Source organism: Ostrea edulis, chromosome 9 (assembly GCF_947568905.1).
Source record: "Ostrea edulis chromosome 9, xbOstEdul1.1, whole genome shotgun sequence".
NCBI classification, from domain to species: domain Eukaryota; kingdom Metazoa; phylum Mollusca; class Bivalvia; order Ostreida; family Ostreidae; genus Ostrea; species Ostrea edulis.
In genome coordinates, this window is record NC_079172.1 from 66,193,216 (window position 1) to 66,210,180 (window position 16,965).

General features: G+C 33.6%; 2 long non-coding RNA genes across 2 annotated transcripts; one reads left to right on the forward strand and one right to left on the reverse strand.

Moving 5' to 3' along the window:
- The first annotated feature begins 1,078 nt into the window (after positions 1–1,078).
- On the forward strand, positions 1,079–4,690 carry LOC130050382 (uncharacterized). The gene is made up of 2 exons (XR_008798819.1): positions 1,079–1,520; positions 3,167–4,690. It is a non-coding gene; the product is annotated as an uncharacterized LOC130050382 (long non-coding RNA).
- Positions 4,691–5,636: 946 nt separating this feature from the next.
- On the reverse strand, positions 5,637–9,057 carry LOC130050389 (uncharacterized). Its single transcript, XR_008798829.1, has 4 exons — positions 8,894–9,057; positions 8,676–8,810; positions 6,476–6,566; positions 5,637–5,962 (listed from the first exon to the last, which is right to left on the reverse strand). It is a non-coding gene; the product is annotated as an uncharacterized LOC130050389 (long non-coding RNA).
- Positions 9,058–16,965: the final 7,908 nt, after the last annotated feature.

Below are 16,965 nucleotides of genomic sequence, written 5' to 3' on the forward strand. Positions count from 1 at the left end.
GATTTTCTTAATTTTACAGTCAAAATAACTACATATTTCTCTAAACCATAACAATGTTTGAAAAGTTTATAAACCTGACCCTTAGAAGAGTCATCAACATCAGAAGACCATTTCTGAATAAATTGATCTTTCATAATCAGATTAACTGCTGTAGATAATCATTTAACACAATAACCTTGCTCATTCCAGAAATTTGAAAGTCCACACATGACTGAAAAATTTGGAACACAGTCAATCCAAGGGCTTTTATATCCAACTTTATCATACTGGGTACGAAAGTATCCCTAAAGAATATTAACAATTTTATTTTCTGAGTATAACAACTTTGCCCAGTATGTAACCATTCTTGTAAAAACCTTGATATAGATCGGAAAACTCCCAGATTTTTCATATATCATACAATTAGGAGTTGAGGTTTTCAAATTAAAAATAGTTTTCAGAAATTTTGAATGTACACGTTGAATTATATGTAGATTTTCATAACCCCAAATTTATGAGGTAGGTCTGTGTCTCAGTATTTGATTGTATGAGGTTCTTCTGTATCTCAGTATTTGTATGAGGTTCGTTTGTACTTTAGTATTATTATTATTCGATATCTTCAGGTTTCGTTTTAAAGTTATGCAGTTTTCTTGACAATTCGTCCAAGAGTATTGCTTCTACCTTCACCTTTACTGGTTAAATTCCGCTTTTCTTCGTCATACCAATTTTAGATATTTCGGTTTCTCGAGTGTCCTGAGTTCCAAATATATCAGTTGTTTGTGAATTGTTGTTTAGAGCCTCGCTGTACTTCTTTACCGACAATAAAGATCTCTTCTCGTAGCTTCTCGATGAACACCCCGAGTCTGTATTATTGCAACAACTGTTTGATCTGTGTGGAGAGAATAAGTCCTCATCAGTTTCCTGACTATTGTCGAATGGCAGATCTATTTTGTCGTAATGGCCGACTTCCATGTTCAGATGACTGTACACACTGTCTAGAGTCGACATATTAGCATGACGATTATGTTGTGAATTTATTGAATTATCAGTAAAATCATTTTGCTGACAACACATTTGAGTTTTTAACGGTTCAAAGGACTAAGACCATGTTTATCAAAATTCGGCCTAACGTCCAAAGTGAATAATTTTTTGTTAGAAATATTCTCTAACATGTTCTTTTCCTATAATGTACTGGTTTTTATATGTAGAGTTGGTGAAAGAACACTCTTTTTAGGTTTACATTACTAGTATAAATCCTATAATGTGCTCTACTTTTTAAGATTGCGTCATACAACGTCGCTATATATTATTAGAAGTGGTAACGTATTGTAAAACATAATTATGCAATGAGTGGTTTAATATATAATAAGATCTTGAAAAAGAAATGTTCTTTCCCAATACGCAATAAGGTTATTTTACTTATAGCCCGAATGGCACACCATATTTTTCAATCCTTCATTCGGCCATTTTCACACGCCGTGCCGTTAGCCTGTTTGCGCTGTTCGTGGAAGTTGCAGAGGATGTACTCATCGCATTTCAACGTAAGTTTTAGAAATATGAATATACTTCACCTCTACTCGTTAAACTGTATAACCAAATAGGTGTACCAATTGCTCTTAAAAATAATAAACAAGTCGCATGGAACGAATAGTATGGTGCGCCTGTGGTGTGTTGACATAAACTCATAATATTCACGCATTGGGCTGTTGGAAATCCCACAACAAATCTGTTAACTGTTGTCAACATAGATTAATTGTTTATCTATTATAATTATATATTGTTAAGATTTAAAATTGTATGTATATCAGCTGATCAGAAAAATCAGCTGTTTCACGATCATGCCATTTTCAATTCCGAGTGCATGGCCTTCTCGGGTCTATTTGAATTTTCTTACATGATGTTTGACTCACTTTACACTCTTTGAACTTTCCATGTATCATTGTATGGTCTAAAAAGTATTTGTATAGGTTAAAGAGACATATAATTGTATATAGATGTATATTTCCATAATGGTATAGGTCACTGGGGTAACATGTAGGCCTGTGGGGGGTTATAGGTTGAATAATTTTCGAATGATTTAGTATTCTAGTATTCTACTATGTTTAAACTTAACTTAGTGATTATTTAGTAATCAAATAAAAGTTATATGATGAATCGATACATTTCTTCAATTTACTGTAAACAAAAACTGTTTCTGTGTTTTGGAATCTGTCTGGTATTAGTGCATAATAAATAACTTCATAAGTCAATAAATATATTCTTGTTGTAGTGATGACATTTGCAAAATCTGTGAGAATATAGAAAAAAAATGTGTTAGGGTCAACAGAAATGTTTAATTAGGGTAGGTCGGGAAAGTGGAAACCAATTAACATATATATATATATATATATATATATATATATATATATATATATATATATATTGGCCTTACGCGGAAACATGGATTAGAAAAGTCAGAATGATTTTTACATTCAATAATTTTTAAATACTTAAAAGCACCATTAAGCCAGGAAAATCATAAGAACAGTTTGGTTTTCTAATTTAAATATGCCTTATTTCAAGATAAATTGTAAACATGTCAAACTTAATTTCAACAATTACACTTACAACTTACATGCCTGCATTGGGATTAGATATAGAATCACTCAGAGAATGTTGAATTTCATGGGTACTACCATGATTTAAGCATATAATTTTTTGTTAGCTTATCTCCTTTATATTATTGAATATTAAATTTTTCCATACATCTACCACAAGAAAGAGTATGAAAGATAAAAATATTTTGTGAATTTGCTGATAATTGTGAAGTAAGATAATATATCAACATTAGCTACAACAAAAATTATTAGATGGGGAATCGAATTCAAATAAAATGTTTGTGTATATAATTATTTATGCAGAAATGTACATGTAGCTAAACTGTCCTCTATTGTTTAGTTGGAGACATGTCAATCTCCCACCGAGTACATAAATGTAATTTTTCTGAATTCTATATCAATGAAAATACATGAGGGCATGAAAGTACAACTTTTATATGAATATTACAATACAGGTGTCCGTTTTTGCCCAACTCTCCATTTTGTATTGCTTGTAGGAGTTATGAGATTGATCACTGTTTGTTATCTTCACCTTTCATCTCTGATATAGTTTTGATAATGATATAATACTGGAGTAATTTGAATTTCAGGATGATATAATATGTCCAGCAAAAATTGATGGCAAGGGTGACATGAATTAGATTGACAAGAATCCATATTCCTACTCCTCAATAATGCTTTCATCACTGCCATCAGATTCATCAATGATAGTGGCATCAGTGACACATGCAGATAAGTGTTGGACATCATTGTTGTGCCTGCTAATAGCAAGGTACCAGATTATACAGCAGTTATGTGGAAACAGATTCCCACAATAGGGGGACCAGATTGACACCTACATTGTACAGTATCAGGCAGTTATATCAGAACTGGAAAAACTGGATCCAAACAAGACTATATTTCTTGGAAGAAACATGTCGACTCTGAAGTTTAAACCTTATTAATCCATGGCACTTCCAGAGACATCCTGATACCATGGTTCTATGTCATTTGAAATATACCTGTGGAGGTTTTTTTAAGTGGTTTTTTTTTGGGGGGGGGGGGTTATTAATTGGAAGAATTCATATTTGATGATTCAAATGAAAATCTGCATGTTGAATTATGAATGTCATAATGTACTTTTTGAATGAGTTCAAGAATGGTTGTCCTGATGAAAAGTGCAGAGTCAAAAGTTAACAAATTGTCAAAAACACTGGTCAGGTCTGAATTCATCATCTTGGACACCTTGCAGTTGGAATTATGATCTCTATGAAGAAATGCTGAAAATCTTGCAAAAGAGGAAATGACAAGTTGGGGTCCAAGGCATATATGCATGAGAAGGTGTTCTATCTAGGCTTGAGGTCAATTACATAGCAATGTAACACCTTACATTACCTAGAAAATTTCACATTACCATTACTCCTATTTTGAAATATAATGTATTACATTACTTGAGCGTGAATTTACATTACACATTTACATAACATACTGTCAGATATTAAAGAAATGGCAGAAAAATTATTTCTGTATTATGATTTTTAATTATACATTAACATAAGTACACAAAATATTCAGCAATGTTAGGAAACATATCTATTAAGTTATTCATTGCATTTGATTGTCATCAATGTTTCAAATGCTTCAGTCAATCACTAATATAATGAATTATTCTAAATCTTCAAAATATCATCAAATATTTGAAGTAGTGTAAATGTAATGGAAAATAATGTGCAGTACATTATGCACTACATTACCATTACTTGTAATGCAAAAATGGTCCATTACACCCCCATTACATTGAAACTGGCTGTCATTTATTACCATTACCCCAGGCCTGGTTCTGTCGAGAGGTATTGAAATTGTCTGTAGGGATTTTGTCTCAGGAAGTGGCCGAGATTGATTGTGACAATTTTGTTGGAAGTGAATTTACTGACACACATGTCTACACTTGCTACACAATATATCATGTGGTGGTTTCAACAAGAAAGTTCTTACTCTGCAGGAAATGACGAATAGCTAATGGATTCACATTTTTTCTGACTTTTCTTCTGTACATTAGATGCATTGGAAAAACTTTCCTTTCCATTATCTTTTGCTGGTTCATACTTTGAAATAAAATCAAGTCCGAAAAAGAATTTTGGGTTTTTTTTTCAATGAATTTTAAAAAATGTAATCTGTAATCCTTGCATATTTTCTTGGTGTTCTGTGATTGCATAGGCCTATTGATTTTTATTTGTATTCAGGTATAATTTCATCTTTAAAGAAATAATTTTTTCAATGACGCCAAGAAAAATGTAGGTAACATTATGATTTAAAAAAAAAATAGTGACACGGGTAGGAATTGAACCCGGATCTCCCGATTGAAGGACGGGCTCTCTACCACTAAGCTACGAAGTCTATGACGTCACTCGCTCAAAAATCCTTCATACATTTACTTGCCCTAGTTAACGTTATACTTTCGATATGTCGGCAATAGTTTTAGTTATATCAATGCATGTTCTATAAATTCTTTTCATTTTGATCTTAGTAATTCTGTTGGTGTCGTCTAAATAAAAACTTTCTATAGCATTAAAGGTCCGATTTGTCGGACAACAGATTCGTTTGTTTACGCATTAAAATTCTATAGCTTTTAGAATTCCTGCACAAACTTGTGATAAAAACACCACATAGGGATGTATTCTGCATGGAAATGATGTAGACTCCACATAAGTATATTGTTTTAATTTTTCAAAGCAACATAATTAATAAAATACCCACAACTCTCACAAAAATAAATAATTCCGGATTGCTCTCGATTTAATTCCAAGTTGATATTCATCAACAGCACACCTTTCGATCCAAAAAATCGTTCGTGCAAAATTTATTTGTATTGATAGATTTTGATAGACTACAGTCAGTTTCTGGATCGAAGGTCGTGTTTTATATGAATTATATAACTAAATTTGAAAAAAGTGGAGATTTCTGCAGAAAACCAGACCGATACCGGTTTTGTCTTGTATAGAATTCCACAAGCTGACGTTTTGGCGGGGAAATCTTGGCACGTCGCGATGGTATAAAGATTATATTATCAAATGATAACAATTTTATTTCAATTCATTCTGCTTTATTTTTTAACACACCACAGGGCTGATATAGCTAAACATGGTCTTAGTCCTTTCTCGCCATGAAATGTTGATTCTGGATCACCACTATTAGATTCGTTAATGGAAGATGGACTGAGTTGAGGGAATCCATTCAATAGTATCCTACTGACTTGTAATCCACATGTGTGTATAGTTTAGTACATTTCTAGAAAAATGTAAACTTCTCCTATAATATTCATTTACTTTAAACATCTTTGATACGGAATATAAGTTAGAATCACCTTTTTGAATCATGAATCTGAAGTCATTAATGTTCTGTTTCTGCTGTAATACAAGAAAAGTACATTCTTAATCAAAACCATTGGAAATAAACTGACAATTGGAACGGAAGAAAAAACATCAATTTGCCTCATTATACCTTGCAAAAGTTTATCAAATCAGCACGGAATGCTGTAGTCTTGAAATATATGATGATAGGCAATAAGTACATATGTCAAAAGGGTAAAAAAGTAATTTGGAGAAAAAAGGCATGAGTTTCAAAAAATTATTTCAACAAAAAACAAAAAAGACGCTTGCGGATTTAAACTCGAGATATACGTGCCAGTACCCCGATACTCATTTACTGAGTTAGGTAGATATACAGCCAGAACGATGCAAGTCATTTCACATGGCATTTGAATCGCCATATTATGTATTCAAAAATTCTAGAAACATTTATATTTCCGCAAACACGAGAGAAATTTCTTTTATAGAAACCGTAAAATTATCAAATCATTAAATGATTCTGAAGACTCTCAAAGCTCTTATCCAACACCAATTGAAATTTTCCCATTTTACCTCTTTTTTCAGTAGATGACGATAACTATTATGAAAGTAAGACTTCCTGCCAATGATGAACCAATGATAGCGCTCTCATTATTGGAATTGTCTGCAATAAGATTAATATCCTTATATACGGATGTATATTTAATTGCTGTTATAAAATTTAGAAATTCATTTCAAAATTAAGGATTATCTTCCTCATACATAGCTCTTATCCTTGGACGAATTTGGCTCCACTTGTTTGGCACGCTGTTTTTGGCTATATTTAGATGCAAGGTGAAGATAACGAACAGTGATCAATCTCATAACTCCTACAAGCAATACAAATTAGATGGTTGGGCAAACACGGACCCCTGGACACACCAGAGGTGGGATCAGGTGCCTAGGAGGAGTAAGCATCCCCTGTTGACCGGTCACACCCGACATGAGCCCCATATCCTGATCAGGTAAACGGAGTTATCCGCTGTCAAAATCAGTGTGCCAAGAACAGCTTAACAATCGGTATGAAACACGTCAGACAGCATTTGACCCAATGCGAGGTTGTATTGACGAACTAGATCGTTATAACGACCATAGAATTTGCGAAATGCTGACTTCAATCGAGACTGTTGAAATCCCTGTACCATCAACTTGTTTGTCAGTAGCTTACCTCGATTTAAAAACTCACTATACCCAGAACAAGCTTTTGCATATCGAATCAGTTGAGATATATAAACACCACATGCAGGTGATAATGGAATATTGCTACATAAATGTGGGAAGTTGACGATGGAGAAGCTGAAATCATCCCGTTTGTCATACAGTTGAGTTGTTAGTTTGCCGTTAATGTCTACTTTCAATAAAATATCTAAGTATGAAGCAGAAGTGGACGACTCTGTGGTGTCCTTTATTTCGAGCTCACAGGGATATATCAAATCGACATATGAATGAAAGCTATCATTGTTAATAGATAAAACGTCATCGATATATCTAAAAGTCGAATTGAAGGTCACAGCGAGAGATTTTTTCTTCTCACGTAGAAGTTTTTGAATAAATTCTGCTTCATAGTTATTTCGGATTTCAAACATTTCGGTTGAGCATCACTGAAGAGACATTATTTGTCGAAATGCGCATCTGGTGCATCAAAATTGGTACCGTATATGTTTTACATGGTAATATAAGTATAAGAGATAAATGAGTTTCTGATTAAATTTATCTGACATCGGTAACTCTATTTGTAAGCGAAACTGGTATATGCCTCTGCTGGGAATCAAACCCTGGATGAATGCACAAGATGGAGCTAAAGGGTCAACGCACTAGGCAGAGGTAATGGGAAGGCCATGTAACTGATCGTATCACATATTTAATTTATTAAGTTTATGTGACCAATTTTAATTCTGGTTAAAGATGGAAAGGGCTTACGGTGGGTGTGACCATTCATAAGGGGATGCTTACTCTTCCTAGGTACATTATCCTATCTCTGGTGATTTAGTGTTCGCGTTTCCCCAAATTTCAACATCGTATTCCCTATAGGATTGATCACTGTTTGTTATTATTGCACCCCCCCCCCCCATATCACTTCACACATATATGAACATTCCACTATAACATCAATGTTTAGATTTGTCTCTTCTGCAGTCAATATAAAAGGATGGGAGAAGAAATAATGTTGCATACGCTCACTTTTTATCTTTCAATAGATGGATTCAACATGAAAATTTATCACGTGTTTATTCCTTTATCCCGTGGATATCACCTATTTCATAATGTTTAATTATTACACAATGTTTTCCTACGCTGTTTATCACGTCACAAACAAACGTCAATATTACGTAGTTTGTTTACAAACTGTCTTGAAACAAAATTCACGACAAAACAACAACTTAAATGAATATTCAAGGGAGGAGTGTTAACATGTGATAAAAATTATCTTCCATGGTTTGTGGTTTAATATGATCTATATCCAACTCGTTGTGTTTTCTATCCCCTCATCAAGGCTCAGCGATAGAAAACGCACAACTCGTTGAATATAAACCATACCACACTATCAACAAAGGGATATCCTGGATGTATTAAAATGAAATAAATCAGCACCAAACAAACAATTTCGTGGTTTAAGATAAAAGTGGATTTGTAAGAGCTATTGGTTAGGAATATGAAATTATCAATGAGAGACTAGAAAGTTTGCGATTTCAGAGAAATAAGACTTAAAATTGCACACAAATATTTTTCTTACCAGTCTGAGTTGAAAAATTACACCCAGAGACCTTGTCACACGATGGACAATCACATACTTCTGCACACAAACGTCCATAGAACCCGTCAGGACAGTTCTCCTTGCAAGCTATGCCAAACGTGCCTGGCCAACATTCTGTTAGAAGACATTACTTATATAATGCATCTATTACGATAATAAAACGAGTTCAGTAATATATCAAATATTTTGATAATTACCTTCACATGAATCACCATGTCTTTTGTAATTACGACAACATTGTAGAGGTTTACCATTTCTGTTCGGAGGAAAAGTTTTCATAAAGCAATGAATGGAAAATTCCAAAACAGAATGTTAAAATATATAAAACATCATGAAGGGAGTATTATACAATAAAATGTTTACATACGTTGAGCAGACTCCAGGAATCTCTGTCTGGGCATGTGATATCACAAATAAACCAATCAACAGCAGCACCAAATTAAACGTAGAACGCATTATTATGCACAATATAAAAGATCACATTACTAAGGCAGTATCATAGGTTTTCTGAACAACAAAATGTTTCCGAACGTTCTACCGGTATTCATTTACCTTCACAAACAAGGAATTGGATTTGGAAAAGTGCTTAGATGAGATTTCTGGTTGAACTTCCCTCTCATTTGAAGTGACCCATCATCAGATACTACAGAATATACAGCATAAATATCGTACGAAAGTGTGCTACAATTGACACCATTGATACTGATCAAGATGTAGAGCTTACGGCGGGTATGACCGGTCAATAGGGATACTGACTCCTCCTAGGCGCCTAATCCCACCACCGGTGAGTCCAGGGTTTAGTGTTTGTCCTGCTCTCAATGTTGTACTCTTTTGAATTGAATTATAGGGATGATTATTATTCGTTTCCTCCACCTGTTTCGTATGAAAGGTTTAAATGTCCGTGTTTTCAATGGGACGTAAACAACAAACGCACCAACATTCACCAATCATCTCTCAATTAAAAAAGTATGCTGTTGCCATAAAACACTCACCTTTTAACATAGAAAGGAAATCTTTACAGTACAATATAAATTTTTATTGAATTTGGAAATATTGAAACTTTGCATTCAAACACATATCTATCCATATCAATTTGTTATAATGAACTAAGTTACAAATTACCTGTCATCAGCTCGAATTCTCTCTGACGTGATTCATACCAATTGTTGAGTTGTTCTATATATACTAACTTTCAGTAAGGATTTTTTTGTTACTTCAATCAAAATATAGGGCTTACTGTTCTACAGGGAATACCTACCAGACAACACAAATGCAATGCACCTAACTGCGATTCATTTAAACGTTTTGTTCCTCATCCAATAGTTCATTTTAATGAATACAGCATTTGTCGAATATTCTATTCTATTCCTACCAAGCTCCATTTTAAGAAAGTGTTAATCAGTTTCCGGATTTAAAAGTTTCGCATTTTTTAAACTTTATTCTGGTAAAAGCAATGTAAACAGTGAACCGTCCAACACACCGAAACCCAAACAAAGCAGTCCAAACAGTGAACCGTCCGGGATACTGGAACCCAACACAGCAGGTCCAAACAGTGAACCATACGGAATACTATGGCATAGAACGAAACTCAATACAATAGTCAGTGTCATAACTTTTCAATATGTATAATTGTTGCAGGGGTGGTGGTTTGTAATGTATAAATAACCAACTCCTGGCTTAGGGGTCACAATGCAGTCATTCATTGCATGGTAAAACGAATAAGGATGATTACATAATGTTGATTACAAAATGTCCATTACAAAAAAATGACCCTAAAAGACAAAATAGTAACAATGAATATCACAGCGATTTACAATCAAAAGAGTACATTTCAACCTTAAGAGTTATCTCCCTTAATTCAAATATAGTAAAATATACTTTACTCAAATATTTACAGTTGCATTACAAATAATGTAACACTATGAAATTACATGTTTTAAATATAATAAAAGGTAATATCTTTTAATTACCTATCTATGGGACAAGGCCCAATGCATGCAAACATCAAAATGCTGCCTGGATGCTTCTAATCTAATTATAACAAATACATCATTACAGTACTATATACACTATAATAACTATAGATATAATATAAGCATATACTGAGATGAAATAACTTTAAACTGATATTTACTGTTCTTCATAATATTTAGACTTTCACTCTTCTCTGAAACAGTGATATTAGCTATATATATATATATATATATATATATATATATATATATATATATATATATAGAAGATAAATGTTAATAAAATTAGTACTTACTGTCAGGTCTGGATTTGAAGGTCTAATAATGTCTTTGTCAAATTCAAAATGCCAAATCAGCACAAAGATATCAAAACTGTTTAAATCAAAACCACAACCAACCTGATCAAAAACTCGAGAGATTCTAACTGAATAAAACTCAGTTCTATAGCCATTGAAATAGAAAGACCTGTGAACCTTTTCACTCACCTATTACACTAAGTAAAGAAAGGGGTGGATCTGGGAATTTGACTTAAATCTTAAAATGTGCTTTTATTTCCATATGCACTATTCATGTTTATTAAAATATGGTATCATATAATATATACAAGTTAAAACACACTGCTACATAATATGAAATGGGTGGTTGGAATTTTTGACAGATGACATAATAAGGAGGCTATTCATAAAAGTGTTTCTCAATTTATTTCTTCGTCTGTTCTGTTCGAGATCATCATCATAAACGACACTTATTCTGAGGTGCTGAACACTTGTACTGTAAGACCCCAATATTCTGATTCCATCATCATAAACGACACTTATTCCGAGGTGATAAACGCTTATACTGTAAGACCCGAATATTCTGATTCCGATCTTATTTAACTCCTGCAATGTCATTATCCTAAATGTATGACAAAGCAGATACAAATACTTTATATGGATTCATGTGATCAACATTTAGTGCACATCAAAGTGATATATCCATCATTTGTCGTCATCCTAGCTACGTGTAAAATTTATGATATAATTAATGAAAGAACCCCCACCTCAGGTAATTTACCGATCCTACAAACTGCTCAAACTTTTCGATTCTTAATACGTTCAACATAATTATGACTACCACCAATGTCAAACGTCTATGAAGTTATCCCTGTTGTTTAGAATGCTATCTGGATAATATGAGAGTATTTCCTGTCGGTATTAATGAATATCTCTCTGACGTCGTTCTCTATGAATAAGCAAAAATGATATACCCACAATATATTCCGTCTAATCATCGAGAGATAAAAAGAAAAAGAAAGTTTATATATTTGATTAGCCTGATATATGAAAAACAAGCTGAAAGGAACCGTGCTCTAATAGTTAAAATGTCAACTGGATCTAAGATAGTGATGAGAAAATAAAAAGAATCAAGCACTTATCAACTGGATCTAAGACAGTGATGAAAAATAAAGAAAAACAAGAAGTTATCAACTTGATCAAAGAAAGTGATGAAAACAAAAAGAGAACATGGGCATCTGCGCTTCAGGCTAAACAAAAGTGAGTAGATGCGTTTCAGGCTAATTAGACACATACGGCTTTGAATCCCCAATTGAACTCGAAATAAAAGACACCACAAAGTCCCCCACATTGGCTTCGTACTTTTATATTTAGATATTTTATTGAGAATAGATGTTAATGGCAAACTCACGACTCATATATATATATATATATATATATATATATATATATATATACACAAGTGAGAAAGTTTACCAGTTTCCTTTCGGAAGGTCGGTGGTCTCTTCCCAGGTACATTGTATCTGGGTTCTTTCTTCCACCAACAAAAACTGGGCGCCACCATATAACTGAAAAATTGTTGAGTGTGGCAGAAAACATCAAAACAAACCACAAAAAAAAAACCAAACCATATATATATATATATATATATATATATATATATATATATATATATATATATAAAGTTTATTATTATTACCTACATACTGTGTTTATATCTCTTAACTGTTTCAATGTGCAAGAGATTGCTCTGCGTATGGTACGTTTTTAAATCGAGGCGGGCTACTGACAAACAAGTTAATGATGCAGATTTCAACAGTCTCATTTGAAGTCAGCATTTCACAAATTCTATCGTCGTTATAATGATCTAGATTGTCAATACAACCTATCACTGAGTCAAATGCAAGGTGAAGATAACGAGCAGTGATCAATCTCATAACTCCTACAAGCAATACAAAATAGATAGTTGGGCAAACACGGACCCCTGGACAAATGCTGTCTGATTTGTTTCATATCGATTGTTAAGCCGTTTCTGGCACACTGATTTTGACTACGGACTACGCTTATTACCTGATAAAGATATAGGATTCACGGTGGATTTGATCGGTCAACAGGGGATGCTTATTCCTTCTAAGCACCTGATCCCACCTCTGTGCGTGTTTGCCCAACTCTATTTTGTATTCCTTATGGAAATTATGAGATTGATCACCAGTCGTTATCTTCACCTTTCATCATTTCGTTTTCACTTTCTGTGTATGAAATAGAGGAGTCAAAAGGGCATGGACAATGCTTGATAATATTTTCCCCCTTTTTAAATGTTTACAATGGTTAACTAAGGAATTTCCAATAGTCAAATTTGAATGTCAGTTGTCGAGATACGAAAGAGTTGCAGAATTTACAATTCTTTGGTATGTAAACAAGGCTCGTGCCATGCTTTTGTTTACATACAGATTACTTGATAGAAACTATCATGTTTAAAACAAAATGAGACGTGACAAACACCAGAAACTGCTTAATTGTATTCAGAATTTACTTGTAAATTGAAAATAAATCTTTAAACGAGGACCTAACTAACATATTTAACCTATGTACAAATTTTGCCGACTTGCGATGCTTAGGACTAACACACGTCCGTCCATTGTGTTAGAACCCCACCCTCCCTCGAAGGGAATTCAAAAGATGTCAGAACCCCACCCTACGTCGGAAAGAATTCAAAAGGTGTCAGAATCCCACACTCCGTCGGAGGGAATTCAATAGGTGTCAGAATCCCACCCTTCCTCAGAGGGATTCAATAGGTTTCAGAACCCCACCCTCTCTCGGATGGAATTCAATAGTTATGATATTGATCACTGTTCGTTATCTTCACCTTGCACATAATTAAAAGATATGACAAACAATTAGTTCATCCAACTTTTGAGACACAATTCATGTTCTATCCAAGTAAATATTAGTATATATGAAATAACTTTATAATTGCATTTTGTTATATTATATAAAACTTATTTATGAATATTCTTTTTACTCATTTGCCAGTTATTTCATTCTAGAGATGAAAAAGGATTTACTTCGTAATAATGAATTCTCAGAACGTATGATAGCCTCCATTTTTTGAAAATCTCTCTCTCTCTCTCTCTCTCTCTCTCTCTCTCTCTCTCTCTCTCTCTCTCCTCCAGACCATTCCAGAATATTCAACCTTCGGTACTCTTTGAGAATTTCAGGATCCGCCACTTACTGGTGTCAATAATACTCTTGAGAATAACATTAAGTTTCAGGGAAAATCTAAATCATGACATTAAATAAACGTTTTCCCTGTGCTTCTGAATAATTAAGTTACTAGTAATTTGCATATACATATATATTAGTAATCACTGTTTTCAAACACATTGGACCCCCCCCCCCTAAAAACAGGTAAAGAAATAAATCAGTACGACTACGTATGGAAACACTATCGAGAAACGAAAATTTAAACAGGAATAGAATAATAATTACACTCGATTTCAAACAAACGAGGAATTTCCGATATCTTAAAATTTTGAGATGTGCAATTATAGTACAAATCATATAATTGACACCTTCCAATTCAATCAATTATTCTACTATTTAAAAACATTTCATAAGCGACCTGAACATACACGCGAGCTTAGCATATTATTCATCCACTCAATTTATTCAGTCAAACCTCAATGGGATTGGTACATGAAGTATGATACAGAAATATCCTGCATTAATATAAGTGACGTCAGAGGAATGCATATATATATGCTAATAGACATGTAAATATGCAAATAAACAATATCATAGTGAAATTTATGCAAATAATATGTACAAAAATGTGAATACTTGTGTTAAGTAGAATAAACTAATACATATACATGTATCTTTAGAATAGCTATACAGTTTTAAAAAAACATTACTGGTTGACATAATTTCAAAAAATTTCATTCTATTTGGGGTATAGTTTGGTAGGTTTTCATATCCCCGAATCTCACATCAGCAAATCAAAGCTGGTAAAATGGCTTTGTCAAACAGGCCAAGTTCGTCCTTAACTGGTAAATTGAATTGTCTGATTTGTCTTATAACTCCATTAATATCTTAACTGGTTAATTAAATGGTCTAATTCTTCTTATAACTCCATGCATAGCTTCCTGGGCTTGTTCGTATCTATGTGTTTAGCTTTGCAAAAACAACCTGGTCTAGAAAATAAAATGCTAATGGTGAATATTCTTTAGATAACATTTTGCAAAACTAGTTCCAATAGCTTTTGTCTTTTCCACTGCAGTTTCTAATGGATGCTGTGAATTTGTCTCTCGCGTTTCTGTTTCACAAAACTCTATGCGTAAATGTAGCAAAATCAACATAGGCTTTCTTTTTGGTTAAAAAATATATTCTCGACCTACAATATATACAGTTTATGACGTGAACCCGACTGTATGAAAGTTTAATGTGACATTAACCCTTATGAGTTTTTAAATCCTTAATGTGGCATACATAAATGGATTCATTAGATACTGTTACGTGAAATCTTTATTAAACTCGAATTATCTAATGTGCTATTAAATATTTAAACTCTCATTAATTAAGCATTAAAGTTTAGTAACAATCACATAATGCAACGATACCGTGGGGATCCGAGTTACAGTAGGTCCTTAATATCCATTTCTTGTTTTAATTCTAAACAGGGTGTTCCTTCGGATGAGACCGCAAAAATCGAGGCCCCCTGTCACAGGAGGTATGGCTTGATAAAGATCGCTCCCTGCGCAAAGTCTTTAAATTCGCGAGTAGGACATTAAACAATATGCAACAAACCAACCAATGAATATCCATCTAACATACTTGAATGGTAATCAGGTCTTCCAACGGTCTGTTTGAATACCCATGGACACGAATCAAGCTCCTTTATTAGCTAACCTGTATTTATATTCCATGAAGTCTCTTTTTGTGATCTCATTCGAAGAAACACCCCATTCCATCGCCTCTTACGGCTGGCAAGGTACTCTGGACCTATTCGAACCGGGATTCCTACGGGATCTTCATTGTACAATGTGAATCCTTAAGTAATACCAGCTAAAACGTTCAACAGATGGAGATCAATTACACTTCCGAAGATTCCAATGATTGAGTAGATATTTGTAGTGTTTATGAGATGTCATAATGAGTGTTTGAATGATTCGAAGAATCTTTTCATTTATCATATGTATTTTATGTAATTTATGTAATTTCATCTAAAAAGTCCAATGTTCGTGACTGTACCAAATATTATTATTAACGAACAAATTTGTTTCCTGTTATGCTCTAGATAAGCGATGTAAAAAATCAACAATTGTATTAATGAAACGTCAGAATATGAAGTATGAAAATTAAAAAAAATATATTGATTAACGCAAGGGTGTTGTGAGAATATATCTGCAAACTTGTTTCATGTTATTTGCAAAATGATTAAAACACCCCGAATGATTTGAATCGGTTTTTATGTCCCTTTGAAGTTTTTCCACTCGTATTGAGGTGTCACCAGCTGCAAATGAAGTGCCTTAATTTTAGACATGTGCGTGGCGCTCAGGGTGCTAAGAGTTGGTGGTTTCCTTGTGTCAACGCCTACCAGAACACGGCACCTCGGTTTGCAAGGTTTCATCAGAAAGAACCACGACTCCCACTTCTAAAGTTACCTTTCGTGAATAAAAGTAATCAATCATTGCCCTTCTTTACGTTTTGAGTTGGACACGGCCAATGTCATGATGCGAACGATTTGACCACTGATAAAAAACGATCGGTAAAAATAAAACTCTGGACTGATACAACATTAGCTATTTGCACTGTGCAAGTCACAGTGTCAATATCATCATTAAATCCGGGTACCTCAGGGTTGGCAGTGTAATAGGACCTTTAATCTGCAATTTTGTTTTCCGTTTGTTTGGAGTAACGGTCGGGAACTATAATATTCTTGGTTTTGTTGTGGAATAAAAGAAATGAAACAAAAAGCTCATGATGTAGATTTAGATTATTGGGAAATATACAGAGGAATGT